Below are 15,152 nucleotides of genomic sequence, written 5' to 3'. Positions count from 1 at the left end.
GCATGGAGTTTTCTTGCAATTTGGGTTAAAAGGAAGAGGTTTCTGCAAGCCAATTACAGTGGTGGAGTTTCAGAGCAGCTGCTTGCAACACCAGAAACATGGCTTGAGAGGTGAGAGGACCTCAGCAATTTGGAAGCAGCACTGTACAGGTCCCCAGAAATCTGAAACCAAAGACAAGTAAGGGAATTCTGCTTTCAGAAATCTAAACTTTTCAATGGCTAACATGGTAGCTGTCATGTTTTGATGATAATTAATTTAGACTATCGGTACCTTGGTCAGAAAGGGACAAAGAGAGGAGCCAGCTCTGATGAATGCTGTGTGAAAGACGAGAAGGGTCTTAGGCCATTAGTGATGACTGATGCTGTAGCAGAAGCATATAAATGATGTACTGAAGTAATACATTAGGGCACAATATGAAGCCCTGCTACATGTGAGGAATACATCATCAATCAAATTTCCTGAGAAGGCCTTCTCTTTACCTAGCATGGAAGACTTGATGGGAATCCCTATCAAGTCTCCACTTGATATCAAGTTTTTAAATGTTGCTGGATGTTTTAATTTGCAGACGTTATTGGACTGGGAGTGGTAATGTTTTGGCTGTTAGTGGAAAGGAAGGTCTTGTTAGTGATAGGCTCTTTTGAGTTGGGTGCATGGATTGTTTTGACTTGGGTTACTTTAGAAGAATAGTTCTGAGATACTTTGAGAAGCATACACAGGCTGAAGTTTCTGATGGCTCCTGTAAATCCATCTCAGCTGTCAATGGCACGTGGCAGCTTCCAAAAGAGAACATCAGCTGTCGTTTTCAGATGTTTGACCACTGAAATGAAGTCCTGTCGGTGCTCAGTAGAACCTGTCTTGGGGCATTTATATGCCCTAATATGGGTGTATCATCAGCCATACTGCCTTGTTTGGTGCATTTAAGTCCTGTAGAAAGGGAATACTCATTCTATCTTGATAACACTTCCTATTTCATTGAAACAGGCGCATTTCCTTTGCTCACCCAACGTATTTGGTGCAGTCAGTGAGGCATCTTCGATTGCCAAATGCATGTTACCTCCATGCCTGGGAAATGTTGTGGAAGGGTAGCTATGTATGATTTCTGAACTCAGGACTGAATTCAGATACTGGGCAGTATTTTTCAGATTGCTGTTGTAAGGTATAATAGTTATTTTGTGGCTTTCTTTCTGTTCACATCAGCAGTTCCCTCCTTTCTGATACATCCATATTTTTAGTTGTTAGCTTAGAAATAGTTTAATTCTACCACCAAACTGCCAGGAACAAGCATTCACTGCCCTTCCTCACTGTCTTGTTTTTTTTTTCTGTTTTCTTGTGGGCTAGCACGTTCAATTCAATGCTTTGCATATCCCAGCTGCCTATGTATTAACATATAGAGTCCCAAGACTATAAACACTTGCTCTGTTTGGCATGTTTGAACTAATGTATTATTTAGCTGAAAAGTTTCACTTTATTTGCCTGTTTCAATCTGTACTAGATTTTATTGTGTTGAGGCCACTGGCTTTCTCAAATGAAGCTGGTGTCTTATTTTCAGTATGTTGCATGGTCTGAAGAATTTTTTTCTATTTAAGAATATGATACAGCACATAAAACTGTATTTTGTGCATAAAACATACAGTAGAAAATGAAGTTCAAGTTTATTATACAAGCTCTAAAATATTTTCATTTTCCATAAAAATGGAGTGCAGAAAAATCCAGCTTTTAACTTCCTCTGAGGTTACCATCCTTCTGCCCTCATCCCATCTCACATGCCTTACAGAATGATATCATTGGAGCAGTCAAATATTAAATCTGAATGAGGGTAAGGATTTATGTCCCCCATTAATGCTCCCTTAATATTTTTGTTTTCTATCCATTCTAACCAAGTATCATCTTTAAAGAGCTATGTTGTAGATGGGTTAAAGAATCTGTAAAGACATTGGGACATAATCTGAGCAAAAGTATATTTTCTGTCTGGCCTATCCCATCACTACAGAGCTAAAAGAGAGATTTAGGCCATGAATCAATGGAAATATGATCTGGATGTTTAAAAGGACAAAAATAAATAGAAAAGATTATCTTGTTTCAGTAGACAGGTTTCTTTCAGTAGGAACCATAAGCCTCCAGCTGTCCTCTGGCCTCAATTTTGTTTAAGTCAAAAAAATGGTGCGAGAAATGTATGTTGATTGCAATAATGATTGGTTAGAAAGCCTTTAACCTGATTTTATGTGGGCTTTTATGTCCTCAAGAATGTTATTACAAATATAGTAACATCTGTGTATACCAGCTCATGGTATAGGAGTGCATTGCTGAAACAAAGGAGTGTGTTGCAGCCTTTTTGTGCAGCTGGTAGAGCTACCTAGCTTCAAAAATCTCCAGTGTAGACTAAGTTAAGTTTGAATCCTCATTCAGTAACAATGAAGTTCAGGTGTTTCTTTAACCTACCATTCACTGCAAATGGCCCGCAGTTTCCTGAAGAACTAATAATGAGCTGACGGGTTTGGGGGAAAAGAAATTGTGTTTAGAAGGCTTTGTTTGAAGAAATCTTTTTTTCTGGCCGAGTCAAGTCAAACCTGCTGTGAAAAGCAAGAAGTTTGATCTAGGAGTGGATTTGCTCTTTTATTTATCAAATGCTTGCTTCTGGGATGTTTCAAAATACAGATCTGAGAAAGAATAATATATATATGTTGTTTAACATTGGTTTAAAAATTTGTCTTGATTGCATAAGTTGCATGACTAGTTTTTCCTTACATTAACAGTTGTCATTTATTTTTTTTTCTTTCACATATAGTCTAGGTAATATTACATCTATATAAATCAATATAATAATGACATTATATATGTATATTGTTATTTAACCATTGCTCTCTAGGGCATAGTTATGTCAGTCATATTTTAAAAAGAATTTCCATAGACTGTTATAACCATTACAATCTGTTCTATAGTAAAACCCTGCAAATCAGCATTTTCTTGGCATTTCAAGGGTAGTTAATGGTGTTGTATGGGTAAATAAGTAGCAGAATCTCTGACTAACGTGATCCTGTAAGCACTGCAGGAAATAACACATGCAGCATATGCAACTAAAACACTGAACAAATGAATAATTTTTATACTTCTATTATTACGAAGACTTTTTCAAGTCATCTAGCATGAGAGCCACCCCTGAATTTATGCCTGTAAATGTCAAAATATTAATATGCACTGGTGTCATTTGGAAACCTGTCAAATGTGTGTTTTACGCTGTCTTGAATTATTTTGTATGTATATTAAGTAGGCATCAAATTGTGCTTAAATCAAAGATAAATGATTGCTGGTTTGGATGTCTTTTTCTGAGAACTGCCCAAAAATGAGGATGAAATTGGAAATTGTACGCAATCATGTTTCCCCAAGAAACAATGATCTAAACATTAAAATATATAAATCTTCTTTTGCATGATATCTAGCCAGAATGAACTCTCTAAATATTCCTTCTAGCAAAATTCTTTTATAAATCAGATGCAATTTATGCTAACATTGATGTGACGAACAACATCTCATAGATTTGTTCCTAAACAATTTTCACCCACAATTTTTTCAGAGGACTCAAACACACACAGGACGTGATACAAATAATCTTAGCATTGTTTGCCCCATTTCACATCATTATCTTAATCTTTCAAGGCATCATATGCTGAGCACTGTGCCCAATGTAGTTTAATTGCAGCCATAACTTGTGCTGACCAGTATAAGATAAAATCCTTTTCAGTTCACAATATCATCTGTTAAGGCAAGTGATATAACCTAGAATATATCTATTTTTTTTTCTGTTAGTTTTCTGTGTCCAGTAGTTACTTAGTAACTTTGTTTCCTTAATGCATTATAGAAATTTTTCAAAATATACTGGTTCTATCCATACAAATGTAAGAATAACAATTCTGATAAAGTGTCATAGATACAGATGTCCAGTATGAAATTATTTGGATGCTTCTTGTACAAGATCCAGAAAATATAAAATGCAAACTATAAAGTAGGTCCTACCCACAACATTTGGCTGCCTAAACAGTATGGACATCAAGTAGACAAGATATGTTGGGACATCAGCAGGCAAAAGAGAAAGGAAGACTATAGGGATGGAATAGAGAGGGGTCCAGCAGCTGGAATTTAATACTCTTCTCTAGGAAATGCTGATTATCAAGTTATATTAAGAAATTGCCTCTTTTACTTGGAAGACAATTTGTCTTGACAAGTCTTTTAAGGAGAGCATGTTAAAAGCACAAGGGAACTGAACTATTGAGAAACGATACTGTATGGGAGTGAATATATGTATTACTTGATATGGTGCCGGCATGTTCAGCCTTTATTATTATTATTGCAAAGCCTTTTATTTCTCTCTCTGTGGACCATAAGAAATATCCTCAGAATCCTAAGAGAATGGGACTCCAACTTTAGACATTCAGTAATGAAAACAATAAGCTATTTGGTTTTGCATTCTGCCACAGTAGCTGTGTTTTCTACATCAGTGGCTTATTGCTGCCTATCAATTATATATTTATTTCTTATGTTCGTCAAAAAATGAAAAGGCTAATGAAAATGTTTGGTATAGATACACAGTTGCTGACCTGAAAGGTTGAAAAGCGATGGCTGTCAGCAAAGAGCTATAGTTACTTCCCTTGTGATAATTCCGCACATCACACTGACAGGGCACTTCTGCTGGTGCTTAGGCTAAATATTGATGTGCTCCCCTTACTTGTCACACCTCCTGGTGATACTCTCTGCATTGCTCCCGGGTACCTCCTGTACCTTTCAAACATATGCACTCCTGTTTTCCATTCTCATGGCTTTATTCTTTTGTTAATGAAAATACTTGGCCTTCTCTTCTGGAGAGAACATCCGAAAGATGGAGTATTTTTAGGCCAAGTGTTTTCAAAGCCAGTTCTAGCACACTTGTTGTCTGACAGTCAGCAAATGTCCACAGCCAGAACTCCACACCCTATATACTGCTACTACATAAAATACAATAGTGTGCACCTCCTTGGTATAACACAGTTAGTTTTGTCATCCAAAGATAAAAATCAGAATAATCATGGCAGGTGTGAATCCTTGGATATATACGGGTTCTTCGTTATCAGATTTTGCCTCTGCATGCCCTTCTGTGCTCTGGGTTTGTAAAAACTCATGTCTGTAGTTGTGTGAGTCAGTAAATTGTTTATTTTCTCAGTGGAAGTTTGCTCAGGACATTGAGGAGCTATTTCCTCCTAATTAGTTCCCCAGATTCCTCTTATAAAAAAAATCTTAGGCTTCAAGGAGTCTGTTTGGGGTCATTATTTTCTTGATAAATATACTCACCACCACTCCAGATTTCCCAGAAGGGAGACTGCAGGGTAGAAGAATGTTGTTTTGCACGCTATATTCGATGATTGGTTCAAATTACTCAATTTACCCAGTATTTTCAAAAAACAATCCTAAATCATCAGTCAGCCACATCCTACTTCCAGTGCTGATGCCAGACAGTCATTTTCCCTCAGAGCATCGTTGAACATGAGCTCTCCTCAGCTTGTTTCATACTTTGATGAACCAGATGGCTGCAGGGGCGGGTACTGAGATTTGAGATATTTCATTTGAGATGTGGATAGTTGTTTCCATTGTGGGTACTCTGTTGGAAAGGAGTGGACAACACTGATTTTACCTGTGCTAGGCAGAGATTATTGACTTTTAAAATTAACATCGTATTTTCCTAAATCACTCTGAGAAGTTGTCTTGTCAGATAGTATGCTAAGGCAAGGTGCCTTATCTTGTCTAGTCTTTGAATGGGATCTCACAACTGAACCTCAGATAATGCAGAAAGAGGATGTCATTTGTATAGCACCTGCTAATGAGACAAGCAACATTGTTTTGGTCTTTAGATCAATAAACAGTTCCTCAAAAGTAAAAGTATATCCTTCATTTTAGACTCAAAGTTGAGTTCCATCCTGTGTAAAAATGTTCATTTTCACCTGTCACAAAACCTTTCGTGCTGTGTATCTTGTGATTATTACATTGTGCTCGTTCTTTGATAATTGCTCACCTTTACGATTCAGTGTTATCAAGCACAGCTTCACATTTTCATTTATTCTCTAGGTGCTGAACTCAATCTAACAGAGATTTAGGCTGCTTGAAACACTGGGCTTAGGTTCACACAACCTAAACCCCACCTAAATCTCAGCGTTTCCTTTTGGCCTTCAGAGACACCGAGACAGCTGGGTAGACCGGGCACTGCAAGCTAAGTAGAATTACAGATATGCAACACTGGACTGTAGCAGATGTATTCAGATGCTTATACAGACACAGTCTTATTCACATCCATGCTAGCCTTACAGCAAAATATTTACAAAAAAACAGCTGTCAACTGTTGTGCAACTGATTGCGCAGCAGTAGTGTCCATCACACTGTCCAATCAGCCAGGGCTGTTTAACCCACAGACAGTTGTGGAAAGAGGAAAATACTGCCTTCAGATAATTCCCCCATTAATAAGGGCAACTGCAACATTCACTTTGCAAGCCAGCACCTCTTTGCCCCTCTTTAATTCACATCATTTTGAAAAGATAATATTCCTAGTATTGGGGAAATGTTTTGGATTATTTAAGTGGAAATTTATTTGGCTGAAGCCTGATTAAAACCTGAAAATATAGCAGAAACAAACTTTTCTACTGACTGAAAATACACCTTTTTTACTCCTCTGATTATGAAAAAAACCTTACAGATACTTCTTGCATTTGCCATCGTATGATTTCTTGCCAAGTCTCTGAGCTGCACGTATGCAACACAATCCCTACAGCATTGTAAACTCTGAAAACAGTTGTGAACAAAGAAAACGAGAAGCTGAGATGCGTGCAATTTGTGCATCTTACTTAGTATTGAATCACACCCATAGTACAACACTAGAAACAAACTGAAGCAACATCAGCGGCCAGCTCGGGCATGCAGGAAATGCAGCCACGCTGCCTGCACCCTCTACTGGCTGATGCACAGACCACAAATGGCTTTCACTGATTTTTTCTCAGCTGCAGGAGAAATCCTGGAATAGTATTTACCAGCAAAAATAAAATAGCATCATTATTAAAAATAATAGGAATTTTGAATCTCCTATTTGTCTGGAGCAGGAAAGGAAGTGAAAGGTCTGAGAAACAGAAAACTAATGCATTCTTTAGTCTTGGTGGAAAAACTATTTGTAGAGAACCACTGCACTCACTTTCTACAACAAGAGAATGCCAAAGTTTGCCACAGAGAAAGAGATTAAGCTGTATTGTGCTTATTCTGAATGCCAGAGACACTGTTCATTTACTTCTGCAAATGCCAGATGTGGAATAAAAAAATTGTATTCTGCGACCAAGACCTTCTAGAAATTTGAAGATTAAAATTCAAAGTCATGTCTTTCTGGTTGTGGGATTCCGTTTAGCCACAGACAGGTGTTATAAAATATTTGTACAGATTTCACTTACAGTTCTTTCTAGCAGGCCTTGTATAAAGGACAACTGAGATTTCAAACTCCATGTAGAGTGCATACTGTAACATGACCATAGTGTATAGAGGATAATATATTCACCTGGCTTATGACATCAGTTAGATAATAGGCTTGCCACAGTTGTTCTATTGCCTTGTCTTTCCTTCTTTCTCTCTCTTTTTCTCTCCCTTTCTCTCTTCTTTCTTTTCCTGCATGTACCTAATGTTCCTGAACATTGCAGAATTATTATTTTAGAGACCAAAATCTTCCTTTTGTAGAACAACAACAAGAAGGAACATTTGGATAAATTCCATTTTCTCACAACTTCAGTATCTGCTGGTTTTCATGTGGGCAGACCACTGTTCTGAGCAGTCAGCAAGATAACCCCGTATCTCTGCCTACAAGGATACGAGCAAAGACTTCCTGAGGTTGTTTTTTCTCTTGTACCATACAGAGGTATCCTCAAATATTGTGCACAGAGTAGTGGTGCTGTTTGTCCCTCCAGTTTTCTAGTGGGGTTTGGCAGCCAGGTACTGCAGATGTGGTACGATCCGGTGTCTGTAAGTGCAGCCAGAGACACAGCAGTGCATCATCCAGTACACTCCCGTCACACAGCTAGGAGGAAGACTTTTGCTGTTGTTGGCCTGCTATTAAATCACCAGAAAGACTAGATTTTACAGGAATAATATTAATGGGCTGTAAATAATGGCTTGTTTATACTGCAATGAGATTTTCAGAAATCACAAATGATTTGGTCTGCCTTCAGTTTACTTTCTTAAAAGTAACTTTATTTTCAAAGGATTAATGTGTTCCCCGCAAGGCCTGCAGTCATCTGGTAAAGATGACATTTCTTCAGGTCCCTCAGGTTAGGACCTCTTTAGGTCTCTCTGTCTTGGAAATTCTTGGCAAATTTTTTTTTTTTTTTTTAACTCTTTGCATTATCTGTATGTTCTTGCCTGCACAGGTCTGTTTAAGACAGTGTGGTTTGTCATTGCATGGTGAATCAGATCTCCAGACATCATGAGCTTTAAAACATGCTAAGATAAGCAGGTAAAGGTATTGCTGCTTGTACAGCGGTATTTTTATATTGATACTATCTCCTGGGTTCCTCATCACTATTGAGGCTGATCAATGCCTGCAGAATATAGGGAGCTTTCTCTTTCAGAGTATTTTTCTGTTGGCTCATTATTTCCTAACGCTTATTATAGCAGCGTTTCACAAACCCGTGGCGTCGACTGCTCGGCAGAAGCAGCAGGCCCCACACGGTTCTCTCCGGCGCCTGGCCTCTCTCAGAGGCCCTGTGAGTGCCGCTGCAGCACAGAGCCGCCGCTGCACCTGCGACGACTGCGCCTGTCGGTGCCAAGCAGCTGGGGCTGGCAGGGACGGCAGCGCCCGGGCCCGGCTGCCCTGCACAGGCAGCTCCTCGCCAGAGCAGCCTGCAGGCCTCCCGCTCCTCCCCGCCTCCGAGCCTCCTTCCTCCTCCTCCTCTTCTGTGTGAGGAGGTGGTCTCTGTCCTGGCGACTGAAAAATCAGAATGGGTTAAATGGAGATGAAGTAGGAAAGGTAAAATAGCTTGGCTCAAGGTCTCCGCACAGTCATTGGTAAAGCCCCTGGCCGCCAGCCCCGTAACCAAATCCAAGGCCTCGCTGCCTTCTTTTGAGTGCGGCTCACATACAGTAGGTTGACAGTGGTTTACAGCTCTTTAGGAGTGTTTTCGAACCGCATCTCTTTTCAGTTGTGAGGAATTAACTGGGACTGCATGGGTTTTAATTAATGCATCGTGTTATCTGATGCATCTGAAAGGAAATTTTAAGAAATATCTTTGCAATGTCGGGCTCTCTTGGCCAGGAGCCATAGTGACAGCCAGGCTAATTATATCGGTCACTGAGTTATCAGTGCAATTGTAACTGGAGGCAAACAGACTCCAATCAAGTCAAGAGAAACTGAAAGTAAAATAATGATATATTTCACAATCATCTTATTACTGACTGATTTAAATAAGGACCTAAAATGCTTTATCAGTGCCGAGAGAGTGTCAAGGTTTCAACAAGTCTTAATTCAAAAAACTTGAAGCTTTCCCTGTTTATGGAAAGTGGCTGGTGGAAAAGTAAAAGATGTTCTTCATTAAATGCATGCAGAAAAACAATTTACTATTTTTACTTGCAAATGCTAACAATCCAGCCTACATTTTTATTTTTCTGCTCAGGTCAGGTATCAGGAAACAATCAAAATTCTCTGATAAGGTTCCTTTAACTTCCATTTAATTACACTAGAGATGAAGCTGGCTCATAGTTCTCTGTCCTTTACTTACTGGGTCAAAAAGAGCACAAACTGCCTGTAAACTGATGTAGCGTACCACCTTCTTTGGAGAACATCCCCACATGCTTTAAAATTCAGCATGTCAGAGGTAGTGTACCGTCGTAGTACCCTTTTCAGCTATAGCTTTAAGCTAATTTAATTAAAAAACCAGCAATAGATTGGCTTTCACATAGTATAAACAGAAAACTCTTCATAAATGCTTTTTGTAATTAAAAAAAAATAGGCTAGCCCAATGTTTTTCTATATTTGGTCACTGCTGTCTTCAAAGAATAACTGAAATTTTGGAAAGGGACAGAGACATAAAACTCTTCTGGGCTAAAAGTATTCACAGCCATATAAACAAGGAAATGGATTTTATAATTAATTCAGAATTCCCTGGCAAGCGCACTAGTGTAACATGTTGTAATCTACTGATGAAGTTCCAGGAAGAGCACTGGCAGTGGCTTTCTGTATCAGCATCAGTCCTTCACCAGCACCTGAAAGAACCTGAGCTTCTGAATGTCAGAGCATCCATGGGCGGACCGTGCCTGTCCATGCATCTGGTCGAGGCAGTGCAGCGTTCAGAGGTCAGTCTGCAGGAGGAGGTCTTGTATTGCCCCCGTGTCCCACGTGCTTCCCCTTCCCCTGGCCTCGGGAGCTGTGTTGTAGGAGCTCACTGCTCTGAAGGAAATTGCCAGTGAAATGTTGAGGCTGAATGGGCATCTGACACCTTCCAGCCAAGCTTTTAATCCAGGAGGATTCGACTTCACAGAATGCTTTGCCATCTATCAGACTCTTGGTCATGGCTGTTAATTAAATGTAGATGCAAAATGAATCTACAGTGCAGAGATACAACATAACCAATTAAATATTCCAGTACAAGGTGCTAATGATAAAAAGCGAATGTCACGGAGGACAACCTGTATGATGTCCGAATACAAATCCCACCAGATGACACAATGTACGATTCCCATCACAGGCCGGGAGGAAGCGAACTGCTGACCCTGACCGCTGAAGTCAGGCATGGCGGCAGTGGTAAGGACAGATGGGATGTGACAACAGGCTCAGGGACTTTTTTGGAGGTGAGTGAAGGGATTTGAAGTTGAAACACTTAGACTGTGTGCATCTTGTTTTCCTAACTCTTGGTACATGAAAGCCTGGCCATGCCTGAGCGATTGAGTTCTTTGGATACAAGGAAAGCATCACAATTTTTAAATGTGGTTGTTTTTATTAAAGAACAACTTTAAGTAAAGCAAGTAAGGACGAGTGCTTGAAGTGACGGAGGGACTGTCAGTCCCCTGTATCTTTGTGAAGAGTCTCAAATGGCTGCGGCATGAGGAGGGACTGAGTCTTTAAGGGACTCTGTTCTTGGCAAGGTTAAACCAAATGAATAGCAATAACTAAGCAGCTGTGGCTGACTAAAGCAGCTTATAGACAGGCATTATAATTTCATTAAAGGTTTGGCAACTGGGGGCAATCCAGAGAATGTAAACGGACAGGTGAGTAATCTTAAGTAAGTTTTAGGAAATCAAAGAAGATATTTAATGAAGTTACTTGCAAGAAACAATTTAATGAGCTATCTTGAGACAAGCAAATTAATGAATAATTAGAATGTTATATATGTAAACAATCCTACCTTTTCTACCTATTAAAAAGGTTAATATCTTTTTCTTGGGAAATATATCCTGAACAAATCTATATTTAAAAGAAAAAGATAATACTATTCTAAGTTGTATGTTTCAATAGCTCATGAAATTTCTGTCAAAGAAAAAAAAAAATCTTACCAGTAATACTTCAGATGTGTACTTTATATACTTCAGATACATATTTTAGCTTGCTTTTGCTTGTTGGTAGCTTCTTTTTTTCTTTTCAGTGTTTCATTGTATGTTTTGCTCTTTTTTTGAAGTTAGGTGTTTGGATGAGGGTTGTATGTAGGGCTTCAGGTTCTCAAAACAGAGAAAGGAGCAGAGAATGGATGGAGCAAAGAGTTAAATTTTACAGTATTGCAGGACACTGGACTGTGCATTTTCCACGGATTCTTGGTCCAGCCCTAAGCCCCTTCCTAGACCTGAAGCCAAATCTTGCCCCCATGATATCGTTCTCCCCCTTCCCCAGCAATATTTGGGATGTGAGGTGAGCTGCTATGCTGCTGAGGTCCCTGGAGGGAAGAAGTGAGGAGAAGCACTCAACAGGACGAGCAGAGTAGAGTGAAAGGCGTTGGGAAAGTGCATTATATTGGCCCCACCACCGGGGATGGGCAGAGCAAAAGTAACGCCATGTGTGAACTGGTATCACACACAAACTGCTGTGAGAGGGAATTGAAGGAAACCTTAACCTGCTGAGCAACAACTTGGTGTCACTTCTGCACGAGTTAAGATGGGTTAGGGTTGGGGGAGACTTGACTACTAAAGGTGGGGTTGTAGCAAATTGGATGGGAGTTATGTCCCCCCCAGAAGCTATGGTAGAGGGACAAATGGGTAGAGTTTTCCATGTAGTTAGTAGGGGGCAATAACCTTATATGATTCTTGGAGCACTCTGATGGGGTGTTCACACGATGGCTTGGGGAACCTAGGGAGGCTTCATAGCTCTGCCCTGAAGGAGTGAGAGGAAAACTGGACAGCTGGATTCCACTGGCTCATCAAATGAAAACAAGGGTGTATGCATTTTGTGTCCTCATTATTTCTTACATTTCAGTGCAAAAAGCTCCACCCTGAAGATAGATTTACTCCAGGCTCTTATGCAGATGAAGAATGGCAGAATACCTCACCTGGTATTGCCCTTGTTGGTGATAGTTTTAGGTTGTAGCCACCGTCTGTAGCTGGTGGCAAGTGACTGATATTCATATGCACATTTTCTTTCTGGTTTTGAAACCTTTTTTTTCTCCTAGTGTTCCCTTGAGAATAGCATAACAATGTGCATAGGATTGCTCTGTCAGCAAAGACTATGCCTTTCCCCCCTTTATCTGAAAGCCATTTGCTTTCAGCTGCAGTCAAGAGAGTTAAATTTCAGAGCACCGAAGGATGCTGGACTTTGACAATTAATCATGGACTATTACAATTATTGATACTTACCAGGTGAAAAATGTGCCCAGGACGGAATTATTCCAGTACACAGAAATGTCACAGGATGAACTGCTGCCGTGTGCTGTCATTCCTGCCATGGACATTTAGATATAGATCCTCAGTGGGACCCGGAGACGTAAATAGCCCGGCGTGGCTGGGACTGGCCTGCGCCCCGCTGGGACGTGCTCTCAGGTGAGGGGTGTGAAAGCACAGCAAGTTTTTGGGCACCCTCAGGCCTCGCCTGGGGCTTGGATAAAGGAGTGGGTGTGCTGTGCTTGATTAGCGTCAATATTTTAAAGCGAGGTGGATGTCAACACAACAAAATGCAGGTTTTTAGCACAATGAGAAGGGGAGTCTCTCTGTAAATAACAGGAGATGCTAATGAGCTCTCTCCAAGAGGCTTAACTCAGGATGCTTATAATCTTTTAGTTTGTGGTTGTGTCTGTTCTTAAAAAATGAATAGACCTTTCAGAATTCAAAGGACTATTTTCCTTTCCCTTCTGATCTGGCCTTCCTTTCTCCCACATACTCTGCCTTGCCAACTTTCCCTCCGTGCCGCGATCCTAGAAGACACGCAGGCCAGGATCAGGGCTGCTTCCCTCAATTCAAAAATAAAAATTAAGCGTCGAGAAACGCTTCAAAAATACAGAAAATCGAGAAACAGCGTGCAAAAGCCCAAAACTCGCGTGGTTTGTGTGCAGTGGCAGCCGGAGCGGGAGCAACCGCTGCTGCCGGCCGCCTGCCCCCGGCGTTGCGCGGGGCGCAACTCGCTGCGCGCTGCACCGCGGGGGCGCAGCGCCTCGGGGGGGGGGTTGCACGGCTGCGGCCCCCTGCCAGCAGCAGCGTGAGGCTGCGGGGAGCCCCCCGCATCGGGCTCCCCCCCACACCGAGCCCAGGCTGCTGCGCTCCGGCCGCTCCGACCCCGGGGGGAGCCGGGGCGGTGCGGGGCGGTGCGGAGCGCGGGGGCCGGGGCTGCCCGCGCTGTTCGCCGCGCCGCCGCTGGGGGTATCTTTGTACCATTTTTCATCCAGCAGCAATTCGGAGTGGAAACGTGGAATTGGGGGATAAAAAAAAAAAAAAAAAAAAAGCCAAAAAAAAAAAAGCAGGTTTCTCGGCGGTTTCGGCGAGCCGCGCATCCATCCAGGAGCCAAAACAGATTAACCCAAAAGCTTGCCCCCCCCTCCCCATCAGCAGCACCCCCTCCCCTCCGCACGCACACTCACACCCCATTCCCATCGCACTCACACTCACGCTCACACTCACACTCACCCACCACCCTCGGGGCACCGGCGCGGCTCGGAGCCCAGCCGGCGGCCAGCAAGCGCATGGGATTCGCCTGGAGGGCAATTTCGGACCGGGGGCGAGCTGTTGGATTAGTCGGATTATCTGCCTGTTTGCAGCCGGGGAGAAGTAGCGTCTGAGCGTTTCTCTTGCTTCGCCTGATGGTCGGATTTAAATGGAGGTGGCTCGGCACGGATGAGGCTCCGATCCGGATGGGGATTTCCAGCCCCGAGCCGAGGAAAGGGGAGCAAAATACCTAAAAATCCAGCTCGTTGCGAAGTGGCCGGGGCACGACTGGGAAACCTCCGGCACCCGGCGGCTCGCAGGGAGCCGGGGGAGGCGAAGCTGAATTACAGTTTTCAGCTGCGATTGCAGAAAGCGGCCGTGAACTGGTAAATACTTTGATGCTGCCGGCTGCGGGGCGAGCCCGAGCCGGGATGGGGCCGGGATGGGGCCGGGGGGGGGGTGCGGAGCCCCCGGGCAGGGCTGCGGTGCTTAGCCCGGGGGCGCTCGGCAGTGCGGGTGTGTGTGCACGTCCGGTGCCGTGGGTTTTTTCCCCCTTTTTAAATTTAATTTTTAATATTTTGGGGGGTGGGAGCGATGGTGGCAGGGCGATTTGCAGCCGCCCGTGCCCCACAGCAGCCGCCCCCCCCCCCGAACTTTTCCTGCGAGGGGCGAGCCCGGGGCTCCGGGGGGGCCCTGCCCGCCGCCGCCGTCCCCTCGCTCGGGGGCTGAGCGCTGGAGCCCCCCGCCCCCTCCCCGCCGCCGCGCTGGCCTCGTCTCCCCTGGCTGAAGGAAAATCAATTTTCAGCAGGCTTAATTAAAATTAATCAGTCAAATTACTTAATATTAATTGACTTATAATTAAAGCCAGAGAGTTACCTTGGAATCAGCAGAAAGGATGCTATCTCGGAGCATCCTAAGGATGCGTGCGGTTCCAGATCAATCGCATTAAAATAATTGTTGAAATAAACCAAAACAGAGCCTCGTCTCAGTGTTGGGTTCCTGCTGCTGCAGGTGCCACAGTCTGGACAAGCCATTTTCTTCCGCAAATTTGC

At 42.5% G+C, this 15,152-nt stretch overlaps 1 protein-coding gene across 6 annotated transcripts in view; it reads left to right on the top strand.

Moving 5' to 3' along the window:
* Nucleotides 1-15,152, top strand: part of NLGN1 (neuroligin 1) — a 374,128-nt gene that overhangs the window by 54,545 nt on the left and 304,431 nt on the right. For 2 of the 6 annotated variants that reach the window (XM_040567192.1, XM_040567190.1), the window contains exon 1: nt 13,960-14,486. The exons of 1 other annotated variant lie outside the window; for it this stretch is intronic. The gene's annotated coding sequence lies outside the window, so the exon portion shown is untranslated. Of the gene's footprint in view, nt 1-7,933; nt 7,945-13,959; nt 14,487-15,152 lie in introns of those variants that run through there. 3 more of the 6 variants (XM_040567188.1, XM_040567191.1, XM_040567187.1) reach the window with 3 other exon arrangements.

Source organism: Cygnus olor, chromosome 9 (genome assembly GCF_009769625.2).
Source record: "Cygnus olor isolate bCygOlo1 chromosome 9, bCygOlo1.pri.v2, whole genome shotgun sequence".
NCBI classification, from domain to species: Eukaryota; Metazoa; Chordata; class Aves; order Anseriformes; family Anatidae; genus Cygnus; species Cygnus olor.
The sequence above is the reverse complement of the archived record's forward strand: the minus strand, read 5'-3'. Positions and strand labels throughout refer to the sequence as shown.